Raw genomic sequence first — 27952 nt, 5'->3', positions numbered from 1 at the left:
TTTCTCAAGCTACTTTATTTTAAATTGTGACAATAAGTGGGCCAAGAGAACCCAAATAGGGTTCTCTTGAACCCTATTTGACAAAAGTGTAAGTTCTACTTCCAGCTAGCTGGATTAGGAAAAGATATTGAAATGTATTACTTTCTCCTTCAGATCACTAGAGATTGGCTTGTAAAACAAGCAAAAATTGCCAAATGCTTTTAGTGATTAACTAATAGTGATAGCCTTATTGGGTTCTTTACAAATATTCACCATTGGCTTTGTTTATGATCTTCCAAGTCAGTTCTCCAAACAGATTTTTTTGTCAGACATAAGGACACATGACACATCCCACAGATTCTCCACATGAAATGCAAAGTTCCTTAAGGGCACGGAGACAGACTTTGGGTGTTAAAACACGACTGGTATTGTGTGAACATGTTATATGCTAAGTACAGGAAAGGGTGGAGTACTCCATAACTTGTCCCTCACATATTTGTCTGTGCTTGTGTCTGCTGTATTTTTACAGAACTGATGCCTATATTTATATAGATATCAATTAATACATAACATAAAGTGGTGAAATCATAAAAACATAACCTGTCAGGTTTTGGAATAAATCTATTATCCTTCAAAACTCTGTTAGCAACAAATCCCACCTTTGTTAACTAAGCAGAGAAATATATAGAAGAGAAAATTGTCTTAATTGAGACATGAAACTGGAAAACTTAGATTTAAGTGCATTTTGGCAGTAGACATCATAGAAATTTGAGTAGGTCTTCCAGTGCCTCAGCTCCTGCACTGTAAAATGAGACTACAGCCTCTATCTCACAGCCATGTCAGAAATTTGCTTAAATTGCTGCAGAGCAACAGTATCTCAATGTTGGGAAATGCTGAAATAGTAAGATTGGATAAACATCATTTGTCAAAAGATTGTTACTGCATCCCATCTGTGTGTTATGTAAGCGTTTATCATCTCCAAAGCCAGGAAACTCATTAGGTTTTCAGTTGCAGACCTTCTCCAACCATTGTCGTTGAAGTCATGATTATAATAATTTGTTAAGTGAGCACTGCACAAAATGCCACTGAAGTGCATTTGGTTTAGCACAAAGCGGTATGACTGAAGCAGTCATTTTGTATGTTACTCCTTCTGATATGAAGCAGATTTTCAATCCACTGCACATTGTTGAGAGCCAGAACCTTAAAGGAAGTCTGTACTTTCTAAGATCTCCCTCTGTATGACCACTTAAGGGTAAGGAGAGTATTAACCATGAGTTAACCAGGACTTCGAGGTGGAAGTGCTTAGACCTTGTATTCATAACAAGCTCCCCCAAAGAAAACCAAATCACTTTGAAACTCAAAGTAGTATGGAAGACACGAATATTTAACTTTTTTTGAATGCAGGAAATTTGATGTGACTAGAAAAGATGGAATATAAATTAAAAGGATTTATACACAACCTTACCCAGCTACTGTATCCTTGCAGGTATTCTTTTGCTTCCACAGTTAATTCAGTGGATTTCTGATTTTCATCAAAAACCCTCTCTTCTCTGTTCCCAAGGAGGTTTATATGTTACTTTTGAAAATTAGTTGGCAGCTTCTCTCTCCATCAGGTCCTTCCCTCCTCAAGCTACATGGCCCCTGCCCTGTGCTGAGATTCTCTTGACAATCTCACTTCATAACGCAGATGAGGTGCCTAAGGACCTCATTTGCACCACCTCCATAATCTCATTATCTTTGAAGACCACAAATAAAAAGGCAGGAAGGAAAAAAAGTATAGATTATTTAATAAGAAAATGAGAGTATTGTTATTTTATTCACCTATGAGATTTTATTATTATATTTAATGCTATCATAAATCTTGCTTTTTCCAAACACATCCTTGTTTTTCACTTGAGATCTTACCCTGGCAAAGCTAAAGAATTTTGCACATTCGCTTAAGATTTCCAGATGTCTTGCAGCCTTCTCCTCACTAGGATCCAAAAATGGCACTCAAGCCCTGAATGCCTTCACTGGTCACCTTTATAATGCATCTCCTGAGCACCTGATAGCTCCTGGACGCATGTGACTAGTGCACACTAAATCAAACCTCCCTGAAAGTTGTGAGTAGAAATATAAAAAAAATTCAACAGGATAATCCCACATAGTCAGGAATCACAAAAAAAAAAAAGAAAAAGAAAAAGAAAAAAAGAAAAAAAAAGAAAAGGAAGAAAGCAATGGGCCAATCATTCCCTCACTTGTTCAGGCTGGACATCTCTTCTGATAGTTGTTTTTTTTTTTTTTTTTTTTTTTTTTTGCCTTGCAAAATCCCAATACAAACAAAATCTGCCAAGCACAAGCCATATGAAACCTAGGCACACGGTAGATCCAGGAATAGTGAGCCCATCTTAAACCTGCGTGGATTATTCAGATCACTGTCAGCCACTTCAGCCTGTTCTGTTCAGCATTTATACTACACGGGAGATCCTCTGCCAGGACAGGTTACAGGCTGCAAATGGGAAATGCAGCTGAACTGCTCAGATATGGTGTATGGGGCAAGAATCATCATTTGACCATTTTCCCCCGATTGCCTCTTCATTATTCTTGGATTAAATTTTGAAAAATGCAGTATCAAAGGATTCAAAAAATTCTTAGAGAAAAGTTAGGAAAAGACCAGGCTGTTGACTTTGGCTTTCACATGCTGCGACTTTATTGCATCAGAGAATTGAGATACTATGAATATATTTAAGTGTTGACCTCATTGCAGTTTCCAGTATTGAAGGCAATAAATATTTCTCACTGCAATAACAAACACAGAGGCCACTAGTATTTATGAACTGCAGGGGAAATTGATGCCAAATATACTGTGAAAACCAAAACAGGATTAATGATATATATTTTTTTAAAGGTGGGCTTTTTATAGGCGTTGATGATTGCTAAGTATATAATTTATAAGTTATAAAAGAGTATTTGGAATATTTTATTTCTTATTAACTCATCACTGAGTTAGCCTTTCACTATTTCAGGGGATAATGGTGAGAAAAATCAGATCTCTGTAGGTTTTCAATATATTAAAAGTGCAGTATTAGCAAAGTTCTTTATTTTCAGCTACTGCAACCACTGCAAGACTGAGAACTCAGATTTTGACAGTATCTATTAAGGTTGTGTAATGGCATTCCAAACATTACAATGCTGTCTTTGTTTATGGAATTCCCCGTTTTTATACTCCCAGCAAGGGTCAATCTCTGTAACATTAAGTTTGTAAAGTGCCACAGCAGCTGATTAATTTGAGTGTCATGTTTAGATAAGTTCTACATTGTTCCTGCCTTCCTTCCAATTCCTTATTCCTTTAGACCCTGTGATAGAAGGGGAGGCTCTGTAAACTGCCACTCATACTAGGAGTGCACACTGCCTCTTCTGCACACGAGTGGAGCAGCCAGGCACAATTTGGTACAATAATAATTTAGTGAGTTGTCAACAGATACATCACTTCAGTAATAGCACATGAACTGCCTAATCTCACATCCAATATTGTCTTTTTCAATTCCACTTGACTTCAGGCTTGTCACTGGTGATAAGTGGATAAATGTGGCAATCAGTGTTTGCACTGTTCTCCGTAACACTCTATGATAAACCCAACCAGTAGTCCAAGAAGACAGACAGCTTTTAAGTCAGACAACTACAGCTGAAATGTTATGCTATTAATTACTACTGTGGTGCATTTCCTTCCCAAAATCCTTAAGAAGACCACAGAATGAGATCACTCTGTGGTGACTTGGCTTTGGATGGGCTTTTTTATTTCAAAATGTATTTCTGCTAGTGGCATGAGAACTTGGATTTCAATATTTCCTTCACAGGAGGTTGAATGAGTGTATTTTGAGTCATAAGGCCCAGCACACTGACAGCAGGAAGACAAGCTGACTTGCCTTACTGATGGAATATGCAACTGATATTTGCTAACATAGATTTTCTTCCTCTCAATAGTTTTCACAGAGGCAATGTCAAAAAGCTCATGAGTATGTGTGCCTAGATGTGCAAGCATGTTGAGTAGATTGTTGAGTAGATTTGTTGAGTAGATTTGTTGAGTAGAACTGTTAAATGACCATCTGTTTGAAAAGTTCTCTGCGTATTAAATAGCTGTGCAGCCAGGAATCCAGAAGTGATGCCATGTGGCTGAGATGTATAAGAAGCTCAAATAGAGTTAATCATAGAATCATAGAATCATAGAATCACTAAGGTTGGAAAAGACCTAAAAGATCACCCAGTCCAACCGTTCACCTATTCCCAATAGCTCCTACTAAACCATGTCCCTCAACGCAACATCCAGTCTTTCCTTGAACACCCCCAGGGTCGGTGATTCCACCACCTCCCTGGGCAGTCCATTCCAGTGCCTGACCACCCTTTCTGAAAAGTAATACTTCCTCATGTCCAGCCTGAATTTCCCCTGGCGTAGCTTGAAACCATTCCCCCTGGTCCTATCACTAATGACACGAGAGAAGAGGCCGACCCCCAGCTCACTACAACCTCCCTTCAGGAAGTTATAGAGAGCAATAAGGTCTCCCCTGAGCCTCCTCTTCTCCAGGCTGAACATTCCCAGCTCCTTCAGCCTCTCCTCATATGGCCTGTGCTCCAGACCCCTCACCAGCTTCGTTGCCCTTCTTTGAACACGCTCCAGGGCCTCAATATCTTTCTTGCAGTGAGGGGCCCAAAACTGGACACAGTACTCGAGGTGCGGCCTGACGAGTGCTGAATATAGGGGAACAATCACCTCTCTGCTCCTGCTTGCAACACTGTTTCTGATGCAAGCCAGGATGCCATTGGCCTTCTTGGCAGTTCTTGGAGTTACTAGAAATGACAGCAGTGCTGATCAAACCAATCACAAGTTCAGGCTTTCCACCTTTGTTGTGCAGTCTGTAACAGCTAAGTGATGAAATTTTAGATCTGCTTAAGAGTAATTTCCAGGATGATTAAACTCATGCCCAAGCTGAATGATGAATACTGTGTCTAGCAATAAGTCCTGCTTTGATTTCTCCAGTACACTGAGTTCCAATTTAGGGAGATGCGGGTGAGAGAGTTGAATTTGCTTTCTCACATCTTGTGAGATGTTGAAATGCCTTAAATTGCTACCAGGGATTTTCTTAAGGCAAAAAGTTCCTTCTCACCATCACTGAAGTAAAGGGAAGCGATCAGTGATGCAAAATTATTTGGGATACAAGAGGGACTACTGCAGTTCCTAGCTGATCAGATGAAATTACAGAGAAGCTGAGTATCGCTCTAAGACAACCCTGCAAATGCAAGATATTGTTTCCAGGTGAATCAGTTGCAGCTCTTGTTTGTCTTATTACAGTGTGCTCAGTTCAGAATGTAGATGCACAGCCTGGCTTATCAGCCCTTTATACCAGCATGGCTCTGTTGCTGCTGGTGGTCAAGCTGCATTTTCTGAGCTAGCTTTTGTGTATGTATATAGATATAACACATAGACTTTCTCTAAGTCACTCTTTTTTTGCCTCATCAAAGGAAAAACTGACCTTGATGTTTTCATATCAGGGCTGGCACAATAAGGTAAATCAAAATTTGAATTCTCAAATAGCAAATAGATGTGTTGGAAAATGCTTGAAAAGAATTAAGTTTATCTTTTTTTGCCCCCATGAACACTCAATTCAAAGCTAACCAAGTAGAATTTCATCAAGCTTTCAGAAACTACATTTCTGGCTGTAGAACACACACTGAAAATAAATAGATAGATAGATAGATAGATAGATAGATAGATAGATAGATAGATAGATGATAGATAGATAGATAGATAGATAGATAGATAGATAGATAGATCAAATAAAGCATTAATTTCACCACATTTTGGAAATTATAAGCATCTTAAACCAGCCAGAACACTTAGCAGTCCCTTCTAGAGCTGAAGAAAACTGAAATGAAATCAGTTAAACTTTTCACAGGCTATGGACTTGCAGTTTTCAAACAGTCCAAACTCACACCAAGACACTATGGCAGTGGCAGTAGCTCATCTTTCCCTTAACAACAATTATTTTGTTTCACTTCCACACAACACTTTCATAACAGGTCTCTCTTTCTAATAACCACTGGAGCTCAGACAAGTTTTCCTCCATTTGGCTCTCCTCTTGCCCCATGCATCTCACTGTTTCCAGACAATCAGTCATCTTTACCGCCTGGAAATTGTCAAGTTCATAGCTGATGTTAAAGATGTGACTGACTTGGAAAAACTAATGAAAACATGCCTGACTTGCTATCACTTAAAGACCCAAGCAACACTTGTCAAAGACAGAGTATGAATTAAATGCACGTCATTTGAGTGTATCTTTCATGCAGAGTGAGCTTTGTATTTTCATTTTATCTTTAGCAAGACCTTCCTATTTTCATCCATGCACACAAATGCAAAAATCTTGCTAGATGGTCTGTGAACTAGGACTAAATTCATGGATAGAAGCAACTTACAGTTGATGAAGTTTCAAGCTCAGATTACTGAGCTTAGGCTGAAGAAGGGCTGTTTCGAGACTGAAAGCCAACATGAAAACAAGGGTGATCACTTATCTGATAGGTCCAAAAATGTACCACATCTCACACAATAAATCTTTTACCAAAACACAACCCGCTCTCAAATTAATGCTTCATTTCAATTCTATTCAAAACCTGCTCCGCTCTGTTAAGGTTTCCACTATTTTATCCTGTCAATGTTCTTCCAATTATACCTGTAATGGATATGTTTTGTATACTTTATTTTCTACATGCCAGTTGAAATGCATCACCTGGCTTTTGGATAATATATCATGTATTGCCATATCATATCGGAAATAATCCAGTGAAGCAGCCTCTGAGATAATAGTCTGTAATGAAAGACATTAAATAGTACAGCAGCATCAACAAGTAAGCTAATGGCTCAGAAACTTCAAGAGACAAATAATAAAACTAATTTTTTTAATGAAGATTTTCTTTTCATCTGGACTTATTTATTTCTCACATTGCTAAATACTTGATTCCTTTTAACAGAAAAAAAAGGTAACCAAATGAACATATCAAAAACCATTGTATTAACGTCACCATTATCTTAACAGTTGGAAAACAGTGAATGATTTAACCAGCTATCAGAACCCTCTTATGTTGTTGCCATGTTTCTTCTTTTTTGTCATGTAAGTGTTTTTCTCTGGAGTTGTATTTTGGTAAAATGGATACATTGAATGCTGTCTAATGTTATGCTTCTGGCAGAGTTTTAATATTGTCAGCCTTTCTCTACAACTTCATCACATTCATTGAATAAATTTCATTTATTCACACCAGAGAGAAAGAGAGATATTATCTATATAAATACAGATTCATTGACAAGTTTTATATAATATAGTTTTCAGGGTTGTTTTTCTTTTTAATAAAAATATTGTTTTACTACGGTGATTAGACTGAACTAATTTAGTTCTTGTGCAGTTATAAATCAGACAGGTACTGTCAGATTCAGAAAATGTTGAGTGGTTTACACCCACAGAGGAACAGCTAGACAGTATATATCTGTATCTATGCCCAAAGGAGAGAATCTTAGGGGGTTGGTACATTTTGAATGAAACTAATTAGTGTAGGAACAAACTGGCAATAATTATGTTGTGACCACATAAAACAGTGAAACCATTATTCTCTTTATTTTCTGTGCTTGAATCCCTGAGTCATTGCTATGCAGAACTATGATTCTCTCACTGTGAAAGTATTATTTTACACTCTATTTTAAGATCTTACAGTAAGGTTATACGTCACTTAGTCATTCCACTGACCTTTCTGCTATATCTCAGCAGGTGCCAGGTGAATCATTTCACCTTTTCTTCCTGGTTGTGGGGTATAAATCTAGAGAAAACTGGAGGATTTTGTTAAGTGCAGCAGAGGAAGAAGTAACAAAAAACTTTTTCTCAGTTAGCAACTACACTAATCACCCTTGTGGAGGTGGTACAAAGTACCAGGTAACCAGGTATAACCAGGTGTAAATGACAATAAAAAATTAAGCAGATTATAAAGAATAGCTGTCCTCCCGTAGGGTAACCAGCATAGCTCTGTAATTAGGTTGGAAACACTGTAATGTGAAATTGAATCATACTGAAACGATGTCCTCTAAGGGCACAGAATACTGTCAGAGACTTCACAAGAAGAAAACTCTTCCTCAAATAGATATGTTAATCAATTGGAAGTAACTATTTGCCAATTTAAGCTTTTGCTGTGTGCTGTCATCGAATTCTGGCCAAGAGTTGATGACCTAATCTGGATAAATGTGACATGCCAATAAGAGGAAGGTAAAGGAGGAAGAGTCCTATTAGGACACAGGTTTTAATAAGCAGATTTCATAAGTTAAATTTAAAAAAAAGTCCTATAGAAAGTTTGAGTTGTAAATATGTGAGGGTTGAATTTCTTCATCTGAGCAAACGCAGTGTTAACGAGAACAGCAGAAGCCAACACAGAAGATGACCTAAGGGAAAACTCAATTAAAACCAATTGAAAATTCGTTTTCCCATCTTCGTGGGAAGGAAGAAATAATCTGAAAAAGATGAGGCAGATCCTTAACTGAGGTGAATCATCACTGAAGTGTCTGGCTGAGTTGATTTATACATGCTGCAGATCAGGCTGCTGGCAGGAAACCAGAAGACAGCCAGGGCACTCACCACTGACTTGGGGGGTAGGTTGTGTCTTGGCCAGAGAAACCTGAGGAGAACTTGAAGCTATCAGCCAGAAACATGAGAACTGATCCACCTACTTTCCACCTACTTGTTCATCCAATACTTACAAAGTCACGTTTGTGGAAGTGAGTGGTATTTAGCTTCTTACAGATGGACACAAATGGGCAAAAAAATACCAAAGATATTGTTCTTTCACGTATTCTCTCCCAGTTCTCAGTAAGCCACAGCTTTTCCCAAACAAATTGGATTAGTAAGTAGTGTATTGGAAAATTATAGTAAGCGTGAGAATAGTATACTGCTCTGAATTCTTCCAGAAGCTGTGTTCTCCTATGCATTTTGCCCAGAGAAGATTTGTGCTTGAGAGAAACAAAAGGGCTCTTCAAGTCTGCAGCCCCTTCAATGAATGATCTAATGATTCCCTCACTTATGGAAGTTTACTGGAAGAATTCTCTGTCTTTTCTGAAATGCACAGCGACTGCTTGACATAAGTGAAGAGTCCCTCTGCTGTGGGGATGGCAAATGAAGAGACCACCCTCTTGAAGAGGTCCTCCTCTGCAGTGATCACTGCCAGTAAAAGCTGCACTCACAAAGCTGGTAATTTTATTTTAAGAAATGAGTTAAACGGCCAACAGAGCCTAAGACCAAAAGATTCACAGAGAAGAAGAAAATTCAGGTTTCCTCCAGCTGCCATAGCCACTCAGCCAAACCAGTGAACGCATCACTCTCCGCCTGTAAATCACTCTCCTTGTCAACAGGACTGCAGTTAGTACTAGTTATTGCAAGGATTAGAAATAGTCACTCATAATTAAATGCACATCACATTAATCAGCAGCCTGCAAACTTGTCAAGAGCTAAGGGAAAGTTATAGTGACAATCATAGATACAGTTCCCATTTGCTAAGTCCTACTACTCACTCCTATACTCGTAAAGAGCCCGGCTCTACCCTGCTCAAAATCTCCAGCTGAATAGGGTAATAAAGACCTTGTTGAAAGAAGTTCATCATAATATCAAGGGTTTCAAGGGCTCATAAGATTCGTATATATACATTGCTTCAACCAGTATAATTTGTACACAACTCATTTTGCGTTTTCTGTTACCATTCAAAAATCTTTGGATGACTACACATTATTGTAGAACTCAGTTCATATCCTCTAACTGCTATGCTGCCAGGTTAGAAGAGAAATATTCCTGTGTTATTGGATAATCATTATTAGTCCATTCAGTTATTGCTACATATGTTTAGATTCTAACCTGTCCTTGGTCCAGAATATGTCTGAACTTCCTCTGTATTTTTGTTAAATATCCTGAACTCCCAATCAAAATTTTCTATGTGCCAGTCCTAGCACCAGAGGTTTGTTCAGTATTTCCATGTTTTGCTTTGGAAACATCTAATTAATAATTACCTGTGGCGTCAAGAAACCCTGACTTACACAAATGAAAATGTCACATCCTCTGACTCAGTCTGCTGCTTTGTTTTGGAACATGCAGCAGAGCTTTGAGGGATGGGCAGAGACTTGTCCTTTTGTCCTTTCATAATCAATTGAAAAATCACTCAGAATAAAGATGCAAATCTGAAGGAACAAGCTGAAACTACAATAGGAAGCAAATATAAAGCTTAGTATGAAAAAAAAAGAAAAGAAAAGAAAAAGCTTATATTTCTGCACAGCCAGGTAAATGAAATGTTTCTGTCTTGTAAACAGAACTAGTCGGTTTTGTCCAAAACTTTCTCTCCACACATCCTGTAATTCCGTACAAGTCATCATTCATGTGGTCAGGGAAGAAAAGATGTCCAGAAATGCATTATTATGTGCAAACTGAAACTATTCCTTGCACTTAACCAAGTTAAGTATAAATAAGCGTAAGTTCTTATAAGAGTGTCAGCGTAAGAGAGTAACTGTTAATTCAGTCACCATAAGTGATTCATTGTTGTAGAAAGACACTGGACACCAGTGTAATATTTCAGTGATGACTGCGGGTTTTTTTCCTGAACGCCAAAGTTCTGCTTTGTCTGATGGGAGTTACTCCCTCCAAGATCAATGAATTTTTTCCCATTCTGTGCTAGAGTATGGAGGCCAACAGGTTTCTCCTCCTCATTTCTCTGGTGTGAGGTTTATCAAGAGCATAACATCTTCATATCTTATTTTTCTGGCAAAATATTCGGTTGACTTCCAAAGAGAGTATTTCCATCCTGTAGAAAAAAAAAAGGTAATCCCCAACAATTTATGAGTTGATCAGCGAGGGGCAGAGCATCTCCTTCAGAAACATCTTAGTTTAAAAGGCAGCAGTATTGCTGTTACCATTCTTTCCCCACTTCCCAATGAAAGAAAGCTTTTTTTCTGGGGTCCATGGCTCTTTTGCCTCCTTCTGTACAGTGGCACAGTTTGGACAAGGCACACTGGCGACTAAGGTAGGGAAATTCCCAGGCCTCCCATAGAGCAGCATCCCATTAAGGAAACACTTTCATAAAGAATAGCAAGCTGCAAGCCTTGGTGACTCCACAACCACCTCCATAAAGAAAATTGAGATTTTCTTTCAGTAGCCGAGCAGACTCCCGCCCAGAGGGGTACCTTTCAGCTTTAGATCCTAACTGATCACACTACCTGCCCATCTGTCTCCCTGCATTACTTGCCAAATCAGACAGGAAGGATTACACACACAACAGCTGAGTGTTTCCTATTGCAATTCTAGGTGGATCTAAACATACCGCAGTCTGTTTTTGTCTGGAAACACCTATATTTCACTGAGAAGTATAGAGCATTTATACTTCTGACCATGCCTTGCAGTCCACTGAGAAGGCTGAGCATTCAGACATTGACATTGCAATCCATGAGGCTTTTCCTAGTTTTCTCTTTCATGCTTGACCAAAACCAACCCAAGTTTCCTGAAAGCTACAGGTTACCCAGAAGCCATGCCACCTGCTGCCAATGAGCTAACTGCTTCTGAAGGAAACAGCTGTTTATACACATATGTATGAGCACATAACTTTTAGTAAGAAAATATTCATGGCTTTGAACTGTCTAGTGGAAGAGAGAAAGCGGAGATACTATACTTACATCCAAATTGTGTCAAATAGTGCCATGAGCAATCTAACCTAATTTTTCATGTCTGGGAGATTGATGCATGCAGAGAAAAGTAAGGAGAGAAGTCAACAAGATCAAAATCTTCCAATTAAACCATGGCTCTATATGAAACAAGTACCTAACTGCTCTCCCTTGACTTCTTGTACATTTTCCCAACTAAAGCTTCATCTGGGATTTAGTCTTGCTGTCCCTCTCTGAGCTTCTGTCCCAACGTATCTAGTAGAAGATGTTGGACATTGCCTTCTGCCATCATCCCTGCTAAATTAGCTCAGTGGCAAACATGTAGAATTATCCTGGGTCAGACAATGCGATAATGGCCTCTGTTTCCTTTATTGTTATTTTTATGGATCTAGTCCTTAGAATATAGTTCTTCCCTGTCAATTTCAGTTTGAGATAACATTGTTAATGAGAGTCTCAGAATATTCTCACTTCTCTTCTTTCCCCTTTCACTAAATGGTCAGGATACTCTTAGTCCCTTTCAAATCCTGCAGGTAAAAATGTCACACTTTTCAGTGAATCTGCTTGGATAATGAAAAAATTATTCACTACAGATTATAAAATCTGAATATGAAAGTAAACAACATAATATTAGTCAGAATATAGCTTTTCCTCGTACTTTTGTAGCTCTCAAGTAAAGATCCAGAGATATCTGAAAAAGGCAGTAGAGTTAAAAAAAAAAAAAAAAGCATTAAAAGTGGAAGTACATCTGATGTATTTAGAATCATAGAATCATAGAATCATAGAATCACTAAGGTTGGAAAAGACCTAAAAGATCACCCAGTCCAACCGTTCACCTATTCCCAATAGCTCCTACTAAACCATGTCCCTCAACGCAACATCCAGTCTTTCCTTGAACACCCCCAGGGTCGGTGATTCCACCACCTCCCTGGGCAGTCCATTCCAGTGCCTGACCACCCTTTCTGAAAAGTAATACTTCCTCATGTCCAGCCTGAATTTCCCCTGGCGTAGCTTGAAACCATTCCCCCTGGTCCTATCACTAATGACACGAGAGAAGAGGCCGACCCCCAGCTCACTACAACCTCCCTTCAGGAAGTTATAGAGAGCAATAAGGTCTCCCCTGAGCCTCCTCTTCTCCAGGCTGAACATTCCCAGCTCCTTCAGCCTCTCCTCATATGGCCTGTGCTCCAGACCCCTCACCAGCTTCGTTGCCCTTCTTTGAACACGCTCCAGGGCCTCAATATCTTTCTTGCAGTGAGGGGCCCAAAACTGGACACAGTACTCGAGGTGCGGCCTGACGAGTGCTGAATATAGGGGAACAATCACCTCTCTGCTCCTGCTTGCAACACTGTTTCTGATGCAAGCCAGGATGCCATTGGCCTTCTTGGCCACCTGGGCACACTGTCGGCTCATGTTCAGCCGAGCATCAATCAATACCCCCAGGTCCATTTCCTCTACGCAGTCCTCCAGCCACACCGCCCCAAGCCTGTAGCGTCGCCTGGGGTTGTTGTGGCCGAAGTGCAGGACCCGGCATTTGGCCTTGTTGAAACTCATCCCATTGGCTCCAGCCCAGCTCTCCAGCCTGTCCAGATCCCTCTGTAGGGCGTCGCTACCCCCAGGCAGATCCACGCTTCCAGCCAATTTGGTGTCATCTGCGAATTTACTGAGGGTGCACTCGATGCCCTCATCGAGGTCATCTATAAAGATATTGAAGAGGACAGGCCCCAGCACCGACCCCTGCGGAACACCACTCACGACCGGTCGCCAGCTGGATTTGACTCCATTCACCACCACTCTCTGCGCCCGGCCCTCCAGCCAGCTCCTTACCCAGCCAAGAGTATACCCATCCAAGCCTCTGACTGCCAGCTTCTGCAGGAGAATGCTGTGGGAGACAGTGTCAAAGGCTTTGCTGAAGTCTAGGTAAACCACATCAACAGCCTTTCCTTCATCCACCAGATGGGTCACTAGATCATAGAAGGAGATCAGGTTGGTCAAACAGGACCTGCCCTTCATGAACCCATGCTGGCTAGGCCTGATCCCCCGGTCACCCTGCACATGCCGCATGATCTCCCTCAAGACGATCTGCTCCATAACCTTCCCTGGCACCGAGGTCAGGCTGACAGGCCTGTAGTTCCCCGGATCCTCCTTACGACCTTTCTTGTAAATGGGAGTCACATTGGCAAGCCTCCAGTCATCTGGGACCTCACCAGTCAACAAGGAGCGCTGACAGATGATGGAAAGCGGCTCGGCTATCACCTCCGCCAGTTCCCTCAGCACTCTCGGGTGGATCTCATCTGGCCCCATCGACTTGTGACAGTCCAGCTGGAGCAGTAGGTCTCTGACTGGTTCTTTCAGAATCGCAGGGGGGCTAGTGTGCTCCCCGGCCGAGATTACCAGGTCAGAGAGAGGGGTATCCTGAGGATAACTGGTCTGACTTTTAAAGACAGACGTAAAGAAGGCATTCAGAACCTCCGCCTTTTCCTTATCCTCAGTGGTCACATTCCCAGCCTCATCCAGCAAAGAGTGGATATTCTCCTTTGTCCTCCTCTTACTGTTAATGTATTTATAAAAGAGTTTCTTATTCCTTTTCACACCAGCAGCTAGGTTAAATTCAAGCTGGGCTTTTGCCTTTCTGATTTCACCTCTACACATCCTAACAACTTCCCTGTATTCATTTTGAGTGGCCTGTCCCTCTTTCCACAGGGACTACATTTAGGTAGTTATGTCTGAAAATAAAGCCTCAGACTTCTCCAAGTCACATAACTAAAGCTGCTTTGTATTTCAGTCTTAAAAAGAACTAAATAACTCACTGGCTACTGTCCTGCAAAGTCATTTCCTCTCTTTGTTTTCCACACTCGAATTTTCATATCTTTTCCAATCTTTTGTGCATAGAATGAGTCAAGTTTGGCAATTTTGCCCAGAATGGCTCTTTTTTTTTCCATAGATACAGTCTTTATTATCCTTCCCAACTCCATCTAACACAGATTCCTGTCAGTGCTCTAATAAATTATACTTCTATGCAGTTTTAGAACTGATGTCTAAAAGAGATTGAATGAGACTGTTTTTGATAAATTAACAGGTACCGGAGAAGAACAACAATATCTATTTCAAATTCTGAATGTAACCAACACATACACACACAAAGAAAGCACAGGAAAACACTTGCCTATCAGTCTTAGTTATTCTGCAGAGAAATGACATTCAGTATGTTTCCTATAAGTGGTCCTGATGATTGCATTTGCTGTTTTCTAAGGGTTCTTGTTTCTATTCAAATACCATATGCCATAGGAAGCTCTGCACATACGGTGCAGCTCTGCACAGTCTGACAGCACAGAGCATTAAGGCTAATTTTTTAGCTAAATTTGGTGTGGGACTTTTCTGTTCCTACCCTTATCATTTTTTTATCATGATAAACGTAGAGGAAATAATCCAGTACCAAGTCCCAGACATTATGTTTGGAAAGAACTATTCTCAGATTAGCTCAGCAAGAAAAATGACTGGAAATAATGTGATTTGTTGATTGCATCTCCAGTAGCCCCAAGAAGGGAGAAGCTGAAGGATGAGCAAAACAAAACATAAAGAGCACAGCCAACATGCAGGCAAAAGCTTCTATTTTCAGGAGGACACATTTTTACTGCAGACCAGAAGAACCACAGCAGAAAAGGAAACAATCTGTTCATGTCAAAACAGAGGGACTTTGTCACTGCCCAAATGAAAAGTCAAGGAAAGCAGAGAAGGACTAGGAGTCAAACCATTATCTATCACTTCATTGTTTATATTGCTCGAACAGCGAAGAAAGCTGGTTTTGAATTTCTAGAGGGATGAAAGAAGAAAGCAGTGTTTTCCCACTTTCCAGGGTAATTTAGTCAAGTTATGAGCCAGCTGCCCTCTGCAGAAAAGGGAAAGCCCCTATTTAACAGAGTTGCTATTTTTCCTATTCTGTTCCTCCCAGATCTTCTCCTGGCCCAGTGTATCAGTGTTCTCCATCTAGAAGACATTACAAAGTCTTCTGTCTCATATAGTGCCTCTGTCTGTAGCTTCCAGCTATTATTACATTACAAATGTGATGATGATGGCTGAAGAGGAAATCCCAGATTCACTGAACCCCACAGAAATTCTATCCCTCTCTCCATCACTCCAGCAGAGCCTGGAATACATCCTGGCAGATTTTAGTCCCAATCAGATTTGTAATGGTCCAGTTGCAATCTTTGGCCCATTCCTATAAAGCGGGATTTATCATCTCCAACTACTGCCCAAGCTGCAGCCTTAGCAGACAGAGAGCTGGCCACTTCCAAGAGAGGTCAGTCTCCTCAGGAGAAGGCTGGCGCATAGTGGATGAGCACTAGCACCACCTTCTCATGCTGTTGAAGATATTCACAGTGTGAGATTAGTTTATCTAGGTGAGACACTGAACTTTTTGCAGTAGGCTTTTTTGAAACATGTGAAAAGTTTTGCAAGAAATGATAAAAACATCCTAAAGCTAAAGCTGTTCTCACTGCATGATGTATTACACAGATAAGCCTGAGACTTTGGGCTCAGATTATTGCCCTGGCTTCTGAAAGATGCTGTTTCAGTTTTAGGAGCTCTGACATTCTGCTGCTGTAAGTGAATTTGCAGAAGTGCCTCCCAATAGCGCCAAGAAAATGATTGGTGCCAGGTAGGCCAAATTCATGCCCAGTATAAGCGCATGTAATTCTTCTGGTGAGGCACTTTGTATGAATATGTCTCGATTAACCTACAGAAGATTAAATGATCCCAATTCAAAATAGACTGAAACTGTCTTCAGACCCTTCCTCACCTTTTTTTCTCTGATGGTAAATCTTACCCAAAAGTTTTTTATAACTTGTGACAATAATGCTGATAATATTAGGAATACCCTGTGCCACATTACTAGGTGCTGTATGGGCCACTGTGATACTGGGGCTTTGAGCAACTGAAAGGGAAAACAAATCCTTGAATAACTGAGAGCCACAGCATTACTGACGCCTGCAACAGGTACTAACCAAACTAATCATTCCTAAAGTTTTCCACTGATTAGAACATCATAGCTGGCAATCATCTGATAGCAGCTTTTCAATATACAAAGGGGAGCTACAGGAAAGAAGGGAACAGTCTCTTTAGCAGAATCTGTGGTGATAGAAAGAAGGGAAATGGCTTCAAGATTAAAGAGGGTAGATTTTCATTGAATATAAGGAAAAAATCTTTTATAGTGACGGCGGTAAGGCACTGGAAAAAATTATCAAGAGATGTGGTGGATGTCCCACCCTTGGAGACATTCAAGGTCAAGTTGGAAGGGGTTCTGAGCAACCTGATCTTGCAGTCCTGTCCTATTTCTTGTATGATACTAAGGACAGTACAGATGAGATCTTCAGCCAAAAGGAGTTTCCAGAATGCTCAAAATTTAAATGCATGTTTCATGGGCTGGCCCAGAAAAATGTACAAAAAAATGGCTCATTCTCTAGTGCAAATGCTCTAGTGAAAATGAAAACAGAGAGGTTTCTTTGTTTTTGTTTTTGTTGTTGTTGTTGTTTTTGGTTTTGTTTTGAATGTACTGTATAATCTGATTTTTTTAGATGTTACTGGAGATAATTTAGTTTGATGTATTTTTTATTTTATTCTATGCCCCAGAAAATGCGTCTAATGACATTATCATTTTTCTTTGTGAAATAATCTTCTTCACTGCTGTTTGCTTGTGTATAGGTTTTGCAATCAAATTTTTTAGCCAAATTTTCTAGCGATTTCTTCCAAATTAGCTACCAGAATATTATCACGTTGCTCAACAAAATGCACAGTAGTCATAGTCCTAATTGACTGTTCACTTAGTGAGCCAAGAAAGGGAGATTTTATTCCAGTTTTTCAGCCAGAAAGTCTTGGTTTCAGAACAAAAGATTAGGCATTATTATTGTCTAAATTGCCTGAACGAGAATGTTAATAATAAATTAGTCAAATTATGATACATTACAGAACTGCAGATAATTTTGAAAGTGGCTGTAATTACTGAAAGGTTTTTACTCAGATTTTGTGGAGTGAAACTCAATCTGAAACCTCAAGTACAATGATAAGAGCTAATCAGAATTTGTCAGATCTTATCAGATTTGCCTGGGGAATTACTGGTCTTCTGGGTTTAGAACATGTATTGTTACAACTTTATGTTGGAAATCATGTTTGCATTTCAATAGTGATTATTGATATTTAATGTGATTTTCCCAGTATGACATGTAGATGTCTTATTTAGAGAATCTAAAATAATTTATTTTCAATATTTCTAAGTTCCCGGTCAAATCATGTTTTCGTTTTTAAAATGTTTGTCACTAAAGATATAAGGCAATAGAAATCAAAAGGAAATTTTAACCTTACTTTAAGAAACTATCTCTCCCTTTTGGATAAAAATTTGTTGACTTCAATGTACCTTTTAACTATAGAAATTGATTATTTGAATGTGACTTGAAAAATTACGCTAGTACTAGTTGACTCCATAACCAACAATTTTGCAATCCTTTCATGTCAGGTAAATTCTCCCTTAAATGCTCATAGTTCTTTTAAGTAAAGCATTTATATAGGAATTCCTACTGCGTAACTGACCATCTGTAAAGCTTCAGTTGTCTCAAAGTTACTCTGGCAGTATAGTTTCATTTATTATCTCTCTCACCTCCCTGACTAATACTAGTATCTCATTGTAGAAGAGTCTATCAGCCAAAAAACTTTTAGGTTAAGCAGACATTCACTTATTGTGACAGAGAATCCACTTTTGGAGATACAGCTGTATGATCTGGCACCTAAACATAGCTACTATGGTGATAAGGGCTACAGAGAAAGGTGAAGTATATCATTACACCTTGTTCTCCTCTAATAAGCAAAAGATTATTATAGTAATTTCCAAGACATTTTGTATTTTTTAGGTGTATTAAGAAATTCCCGTTTTTCCACATTTAATTTTATGAATATTTTTCTAACTACAGTATTTACTCTCTGGAGTTCCTTTTCCCCTTCTAAACATTTTTCTTATAGATCTTGAACTGAAAGTAGGTGGTGAAGTGGTGCTTTATTTAGCAATAACTGAAATCATTACCAGTAACTGTGCAAAGGGCGGTAAAAGCTCATAGCATGCAAAACAAGGAAAAGCTTTGCACAAAAAGAACAAAACTCCATGGGACAAGTAAAATTCACCAGAAGCAGGCATTTGTTTTAAGTTCCTCACTAATCTCTTCATATAACTAGAACTACGTAAGCTGCTCCACAAGTAATTCCTCCTATTTCTTTTCCTGGAAACTGCAACAGATACAAGGAGCACAATAACACTCTTTCACAGAGCAAATTCTCAGCTACAGAACACTCATTTTCAGTATAGTCACCACCATTAGTTATGCATTTTTGCCAGAGATGAACAAGAGCCTAAATGCTGTGTTCATAACAGTTTGCATCAGTGGAGGTGACTGATGAGTCTGTCCCATTCATTCTCATAAACCCCCTTTAGATACTGGAAGGTCACTCTCAGGTCTCTCCAGGGCCTTCTCTTCTCCAGACTGAACAGATCCAGCACTCAGCCTGTCCTTGTATGGGAAGTGTCCCATCACATGGATCATTTTTCTGGCCCTCCTCTGGATGTGCTCCGACAGGTCCATGTCCATCCTGTACTGAGGACACCACATCTGGATGCAGTACTCCAGGTGAGGCCTCACCAATGGAGAGCAGAGGGGAAGGATCACCTCCCTCACTCCACTGGCCACACTTCTTTGGATGCAGCCAGGGATATGGTTGGCTTTCTGGGCTGCAAGAGCGCATTGCTGGCTCTTGCCCAGCTTGCCATTTACCAGTATCCCCAGTTCCTTTTTGGCAGGGCTCTGCTCTATCCTTACATCCTCTAGACTGTATTGTTAGCGGGAGTTGCTACAAACCAAGTGCAGGACACTGTACTTGGTTTTCCTGAACCTCATGAGATTCTCTTGGGCCCACTTCTCAGCCTGTCTAGGTCTCTATAGTTGGCATCCTGTCCTTCGGGCATATCAACAGTACAACACAGCTTGGTGTCATCCACAAACTTGTTTAGATCAGTTCCACTGCTGATGTCATTGATGAAGATACTTAAAAACACTGGTCCCAGTACTGACCCCTGACAGACACAACTCATCACTGATCTCCATCTGGACATAGAGTCATTGTCTACCACTTTCTGGGTGCAATCTCACAACTAGTTCCTTCTTCATCAAACAGTCCATTCATCAAATCCATATCTTTCCAATTTGGACAGAAGGATGTTATGGGGGACCATGTCAAAGGCCTTACTGAAGTCCAGATAGATGATATGAGTGGCTCTTCCCCTGTCCATTGATGCAGTTATGCCATCATAGGCCACTAGGTATGTCAGACAGAATCATAGACTCATAGAATGGCTTAGGTTGGAGGGGACCTTAAAGATCATCTAGTTCTAACCCCTCTGACACAAGCAGCACTGTCCCCCACCAGCTCGGGCTGCCCAGGGCCCCATCCAACCTGGCCTTGATCATCTCCTGGGATGGGGACTATGGGATGGGTTCCTAACATCTAATACAAATCTCCCCTCTTTTTGTTTAAAGCCATTCCCCCTAGTTCTCTCACTGTCAGACCACGTAGAAAGTCAATACCCCTCCTGCTTATAAGCCCTCTTCAAGTACTGGAAGGTTACAAAAAGGTCTTCCTGAAGCTTTCTCCTCTCCAAGCTGAACAAGCCCAGCTTCTTCAACTTGTCTTCATGGGAGAGGTGCTCCAGCCCTGTGATCACCCTTGTGGCTCTTGGTGAAGCCGTGCAAGTTATCTCATGTCACCTCCCTCTCTTCCACATACCTCAGCATAGTTTCCAGGAGAACCTGTTCTGTGATCTTCCCTGGCACAAAGGTGAACTTCCCTGCCACAGAGATGACAGTCTGTTAAATTCTTAGAAGACTGTCACCAACAACACTGGTCAGCAAACCTTAGCAAGGAGTCAAGGTCTCCTGAAGAAAAGCCACAGAAAACAGAGGATTATGATTGACATCTGTAGGAGAAAATTATCAGAATAATGTGGTAAAATCAATGTTATTTCATCATTGAAGAAAGGAGTTTTCAATTGTGGTTACTGGCAGCTGTGCACCAGTATGCAATGACAAAATGTGTCTTTGTTTTAAGCACACTAACCATTTGTCCCCTTACAACCTCAGAACACAAGTTCTTTCTGATGGGTCAGTGTTATGCTTCTATTCAAATAAAGTATAAAAATGTGTTTTAATTACACACCACAAACTGCATGCATATGTAGAAAGAAGAATGTGGATCATAGCAGAGTCTTAATGGCTTTCAGCATTTTTTCTGTGAACAGTATAACAAAAAAGAATGCAAGAAAACTAACAATGTCCAATATATAGACAAGCCTTGTTTCTAATCTGAACCAGATAGAGACTTTTTGTCTCCAAAGTTTTGCTCTATCTTGCTCCACTCTTTTAATGGGGCTAATTTAATTCTAAGTCAATATATAGATTTTCTGCACACAGTTGCTCTGAGAAGCATAAATACCCGAAGGGAAAGAAACTATTAACTTAGAAAAAGAAACACTTCTGAACAAGCTGAATTTTTAGTCTTTGCTTGGCAATATATCTCTGTAAAGAGCAACAAGATTTCAGCTGGGAAGATGGGGAAGGACAGTAGAGGTGCAAGGTCCCAGCAAGGCAGAGCCTGCTGTGTCCCAGCCCTGATCTCTCCTCACACAGCTCCATTTCCCTTCCACTGGCTTTGGCTCTCATCTAGCACATGGGTGAGCAGAATTGGCTTGCTGAACGCCTCATCTTTCTGGAGAAAGAGTGGGTTGCTGTGCTTACTGATGCAAACAGGAGGCTGTTAGAATGGCCTGGTCTTTGACGGGAAAAATACAGCAGGTACAGCACAATTTGCATGCTGTATCTATGTATTTATGATGTATGCTGTATCATACTCTTCTCTGCTTTTGGGAGTCACTCTCAAAAAGAAAATAATAAACAGATCCCTCTGTGTATTCATGTGCTTTCCTGAAGCTGCAAACCTGACTTGCAAGGCATACCTTTCACAGAACCACTGTTCTATTGTTCCCTGATTTTTCCAGCCTCCCTTCCAAAGGGCTATATTATGTGTTTTGTTGAGTTTTATAAATAACATATGTAATAACAACACAAGAGACTCTGGAATTCATTTCTTCTCAATAAGTGTTATTTTGGTCTCCCTCTAATTGCTTCTGCCAACATATTCAACTATAAAATCCATAGAAATTATATTGAATATGCTAACTTCTACATATATTTTTTTTCCACAACCATTGGTTTCTGTGTGCTAAATTGTATACTTTGGCAGAATCTTCAAGTGTGTACAATTTAGAGATTGCAATATCATATGATGTGGCCACACGAAATGCCACTACTCGAAACAATGATTAGACAAATTTAGTAAATGGTTTAAAATAGGCAGTTCCATATTTAAATATAATACAAAATATCATACATATAAAACTAGCATTAGTAAGCTAAGAAGAAAATTCTTTATCTTCTTAGTTTGCACACAAACACAGGCATCCCTTGCAGTCTCCATAAAATAGCACTATATAAAAGGCCTCATTAAGTGGCATTGGGATTTTAAAAAGTTTGAATTGACTTTGCTGAATCAGAAAATTTCCACCTAAAGCAAAAACAACATATAGACATAAATGTGTAAAACAAGCAAACAGAAAACACAGTTTTCATTTTATTATTTAAATTGATTGTTTGAGGGATAGGACATATTTTAATTGAAATAGTAGTTTAATAATAAACTGTAAATCATTTCTAATAAAAGATTGCATGAATGTGCCAAAATATACAGAGAGAAGCAAGTGAGCAGGAAAAGCTATGCATAAAATGCATGCCAGCTTATTTAGAAGCACTCCAGTCTTTCTGTTTGAGGACTGCATAGCATTTTCAGATCGTATTGGATAATTTAGTTTCATATTGGTGCCAAACAGAAGCTTAAATTCGTTAGCAGGTTTTGTTCATACCAATTATTTTGGAGTGCTATTCTGATGTCTCTGCTACGCAACTCAGTTAAGTCATGTTACTGCATGCTGATGCAGTTTGAGCCCCTTCCCATGTCACCTAGTTCTCATTACTGTCACGCTTCCTAAGGAAGTGTTCCAGAAGCAAAGTCTTCTTTTTTTTGGCTGCTACCAGGCAATCAGGTGTTTCTGAGGTTTCTCCCTGGGGTTTCACATGGATAAGGCATGGGATCTTCTGGACCATACCCCTCCCTTCTCCAGCATGAGAGAAAGGATCCTGCACCCATGAGACCTTTCGTTTATGGGTCTCCTTTGCAGTACAATCAGCAGTCCCATAGCATGAAGATGACACTGCCCCACAGGCACTGCCAAAGAGCCCAAGGGCTATTTTCTGGCTGAGGACATCTAAGGGCTGAGTACTGTATCTTACTTAAGGATTTCTGTATTGCTTGTGTGTTACCAACCAACAGGTGCACGCACAGATATCAAACTGGAACAGAACCATGAGGTAGAACTGAAAGACTGGTTGATGTCAAACCTGAGAAAGTTGTGATTTTTTTTTTTTTTTTTTTTTTTTTATAATACATGGAATATCCAAGATGTCAAGAAATCATGATTCTGGAATAATATATGGCATTAGAGCTTTAAAGATATTTAATATCATACAAGCATAAGGTAGATATGTCTCTATTTTAATACGTATACAGTCTTCTGTGATCTAACAGAGATGATGCATATTATAAACTTATGAAGATTATACATATATTATAATATATATTTTATATATCTATATTATATATAATGGGTATACTCTCTAGGTACATAAAGTAGATACATAGGTAGGTATATAAAAGGGAAAGTAGCAAAATTCTGCAGCTCCACATGTTTTTCAGAATAGGAGAAGATTTTTGTTTAGACTCCAATATTTCTAGCTTCACAAGACAGGCATCTTTTCCATTAACCTAAATACTGTTAATCCCAACAGAAAACACATTGTTAAAATGACTTGATCACACACCTTTCAAAAACACTGTGCTACCCATCTACTCAGGGGTATATATATTGAAACATGTTCATGTTAAAACACTAGCCTAATTCATTTTTAAAGTTACTTGTTTGTTCTGGAAAGCTAATCCACAGATTCATGCTAATCCACAGACAGTAAGTCTGAGATCCACATGACAGGCTTGATCCAGAGCACATTAAAATCAATGGAAGTTAGCTGACGTCAAAGGATTTCAGATCAGAACCTAAAATAAGATATTACAGCACAGCACTGAAAAACCCTTTTGTGAGTCCTTCACTAATCTGTGAGGATGTGGGGAGAATTGTCCTTTTTCTTCTTCTTACTGTCTTTCTTGCTTTCTTGCTTTTCTTTCCTTCCTTCCTGTTATTTCATTTTCTTTTTCACTCTTTTTCTCTTCTCAACCCAATCCTTTAAATAACCGTGAAAGACTCTGGGGGAGGGAGGTCAGTTATTAGCTTCATTTTATTACTGTTGTAAAGGCAGTTTTGAATCTAAACTACATAGGTTTTACTTAGAATTTGAGCACCCCTTCACAGTTCACAGAGTTATTGCTGAATAGCCAAGCAATATAAAACCTGTGAGGTGTACAGTGTCATTGCATTTCCAGGGCACGCAATAGCTCTGCAATAGCATATTTTTGAACCACACAAGATAAGTGGTGTCAGAGCCCATGAACAGCCATCCCAGGAAGCAGTGAAAAACAGTACATTTCATGACCTCTCTCCCCCCTGAGTTCATTTTTTCTACTCATTCCTATTACAGAATTACAATCATATAGAGACCTTTCCTCTTATATGTACATGCATGCACACTCACTGCATGAGAAGAGCATGTGTTTGGTCTACAATGGATATTCATTCCAGCAAGGTGCCCAGGGCCACGGCCAGACAGCTTTCAGTCCTCTCCAAGGAGGGGATTCCTCAGCCTTTGCAAAGCCTGTGCCAGTGCCTCTGCACATATTGTGCCAGTGCTCCAGCACCTTCAAAGTAGAAAAGCGCTTCCTGGTGTTCAGATGAAACCTCCTGTGTTGCAATTTCTGCCCATTGCCTCTTGCCTTGGACACCACAATGAAAACCTTTTTCTAAACAGAGCACATAAAGCAAAAGCTTAGCAAAAAGATGTTTCTGATTGACTCCAGCTTTTTTGGGTAGACTCAGTACTCATGTATCTGTTCCACTGTAGCCTGGAAAGAACTAAACACTCATTTATTTTCTCACCTCAGAGCTTTCATTCCCTGATGGCACAGTATATCCTATTAAGCAACTCTTTCTTAGCACAAAGAGTCAGCAGCCCAGGATTTATTGCACCACTGGCCTGACAAAGACAGCTGGCAAATCTCCTCTTTTGGTTTAGTAACCTGTGTTCCGCAGGACCTGCATGCAAAGGGCCTGTATACCTTTCCTGTGCACATGGTGTCTTGCTCTACTTTCTTTCCATTTGGAGATGTAATAAGTGTAATACTGCTAAAATCAAGAATCAGATCACTGTTAAAACTGTCAAAATATTCCGTAGAAGAACCAGCTATTTTATGACAACCACAGATGTCTCAGTATGTTACATCGTCTTATCACTGGAAGCTGTTTTTTTCTTCTTTTTGAAAATCCTTCACAGCCTTTCAATATCCGGTGGATGTTTGTGTTCTTTTGAAAAATCTATAAATAAATAATCATAGAATCATGGAATGGTTTGGGTTAGAAGGAAGACCTATAAGATCCTCTAGTTCCAAAACCTTGCTATAGGCAAGGACCCCTCCCTGTAGATTAGCTTGCTCTTAGCCCCATCCAGCCTGGCCTTGCATGCCTCCAGGGAGGGAGCATCCACAATCGCAGGGCAAACAGTGCCTGTTCCAGTGTTTCACCACCCTCACAGTAAAGAATTTCTTCCTAATAACTGGTCTAAATCTAAATAATGGCATTATGTTTTTCAAGCGGTGCTGAATTTCTCAGATTATAGATTCAGAAAGTATTTTTGTGCTATAATAATTCCTATAAGCTCTTACACCATAAGAAGCAACACTAAATCACAGTGTTATTTTTTAACATTGGAGAAAAAAGGACAGTGATATCATTTTGGGGAACGTCTCCAGAGCCACAATTATAGTGCACTTTCTTATCATCTTATGATGGAAATCAGACAAATTTTTCAGTCTATGCATAAGGGTAAGAGCAGGCTTGCACAGACACACCTTTCCTTAACTGAAATTGATTGGGTTTGTGTCACCAGCATCAACAGAAGCAGAAAAAGCTCAAATGTGGCCAGCTAGTGAATGCCTTTGTGGCATAATCCAAATCCCAGTTGACACCAAGTGTTGTGCTACAAAGAAAAAAGTTTCCTCAGGTGGGTGGAATTGGAGAATTTTTCTTAGGCCACTCTGCAGAGGAGCTCACTCACAAAAAGCTCCCATGAAGAAACAGAGCCTCAAGAGATATGCATATTAAAACCAAATCCATAGATTTGGAAATTTCTCATGAATTTTTCAGCAGTTCCAAGGAAAATACTTGAGTTTATGCAATTCTATCATTACAGAATTTTTGCCATTACACAATAAACAGGGACCAGAAATGTCTCAAATAATGAAAATACTAGCTTGCAGACCCAGAGTGGATCTTGCAGCCCTTGTTTAGACATTTGTGTTGAACCTTACATTGTTTCCAGGTCTAGGAAGGCTTCTCAGTACAGATGTGTCACAGCACTACTCCACACTGATGCTTTCCTGCAATATCACACCCAGCATCAGAAGCTTTTCCACATCCTTGAGCACAGTGCAGATGCATAATCAGGCACCACACCAACAGGCAGACCGCTGAGGGTACAGAAAAGTGCCCTGCTGAATGTGCTAGGGGTCTTGTACCACCGAAACTTGTTCTCTGCAGTGCCCGTGTCTTGACCTCACATTAGCATGAATTGATGTTTTATTGGTCCAAACAAATTACTGAATGTAGTCAAAAAAGAATACTCCGTCCTTCTGTATTCACCTAGCAGCTGTCTAAATTACTCTTCTTGGCACTTGAAGAGTCTCCTTGCTGTGTATTTCTGAAGTGCAAATATACAGAGGACTAAAAAATATCAGCGTTATAAATGGTACCTTTTCCAGTAGATTATGCAGTTACAAAAATACTATTCTAAACTTTCATGGAATTATATTGTACTTTTTAGCACAGGAACAGATACATAGCATTTTCTATTCTCTTTCAGCGACTCAACTATCTAACAATCTGTCTAACTTAAATAGTATTGAATAGCTAAACTGTTGAGTTTCAAAACTTACCTATTTATTTTTTTTCACTAAGTGTCTATATGAAGAAATGAACATTCTCCTAAACACCCCATGTGATGCATTAAGATCCAGCTTGGATTCTTATCTTACAAGCTAGAGGATTTATACTTTTTTTTTTTTTTTTTTTTTTTGATGATAGGAAAGATGCTGCTATAGAAAAAAACAGTTATTTGTAGTGCACTGGTACTCCAAGATCTCTAGAGGTGCTACTCTCCATAGAGCAGTTGGCATGTGCTTGTGAGACATCTACCAAATACCTTTCCAGTGCCTGGAAAGTAGGTATCCCTAATTCAAACCACATGTCTGAACTCCTAACTGCGCTGATGATCTCATCTCTCAGCGATTGCGTGCAGTCGTGCATTGTGCAATCCTCCCCTTCGTTTTCAGTCCTGGCTTGTTTAATGAAAGAGCTTTTTTCAACTGTCTTTCTCCACAATGCATAGGAATATAAATATTAATTTCTCACACTCTCTACCTGTAATTGCATTTCACTTCAGAAATAACACTTCTAGAGATGCCTCCAGAACATGATTAAAGTATACATAGTGCGTTAATTACAGTAAATTGAGCTCCCTGCATATATTGAATGTAGTGCTCTGTAATTTTTGTTCATTAATTCTCTATAATTGTGTCTAATTTTATCTGTTACTTATGCAAACTTCCCAAGGCCTTGAGCATAAATAGTTCCCATTTACTTCAAGAGAAGTTATGCACGTCCTGCAGTACAGAAATACTACTTATATTTCACTGCAGATTTAAAAAAAAAAAAAAACTCAAGTGTATTTGGCCTTCTGTAGTATAAAACCAAGAAATTCACCTGCATGTCTGAAGAGTGAACACAGACACAGTCACAAATGAAAGAACCAGAAGAGTTGAAACATAAGAATAAATTGTTTCGAGGTAGCACTTCACACTTTCATGTCTGCTTGGGAAAAGCATATGGATTCAAATCTGAAAATGTGTGAAAAT

This window comes from Tetrao urogallus (assembly GCF_951394365.1).
Source record: "Tetrao urogallus genome assembly, chromosome: 1".
NCBI lineage: Eukaryota > Metazoa > Chordata > Aves > Galliformes > Phasianidae > Tetrao > Tetrao urogallus.
Note: the sequence above shows the minus strand (reverse complement) of the source record.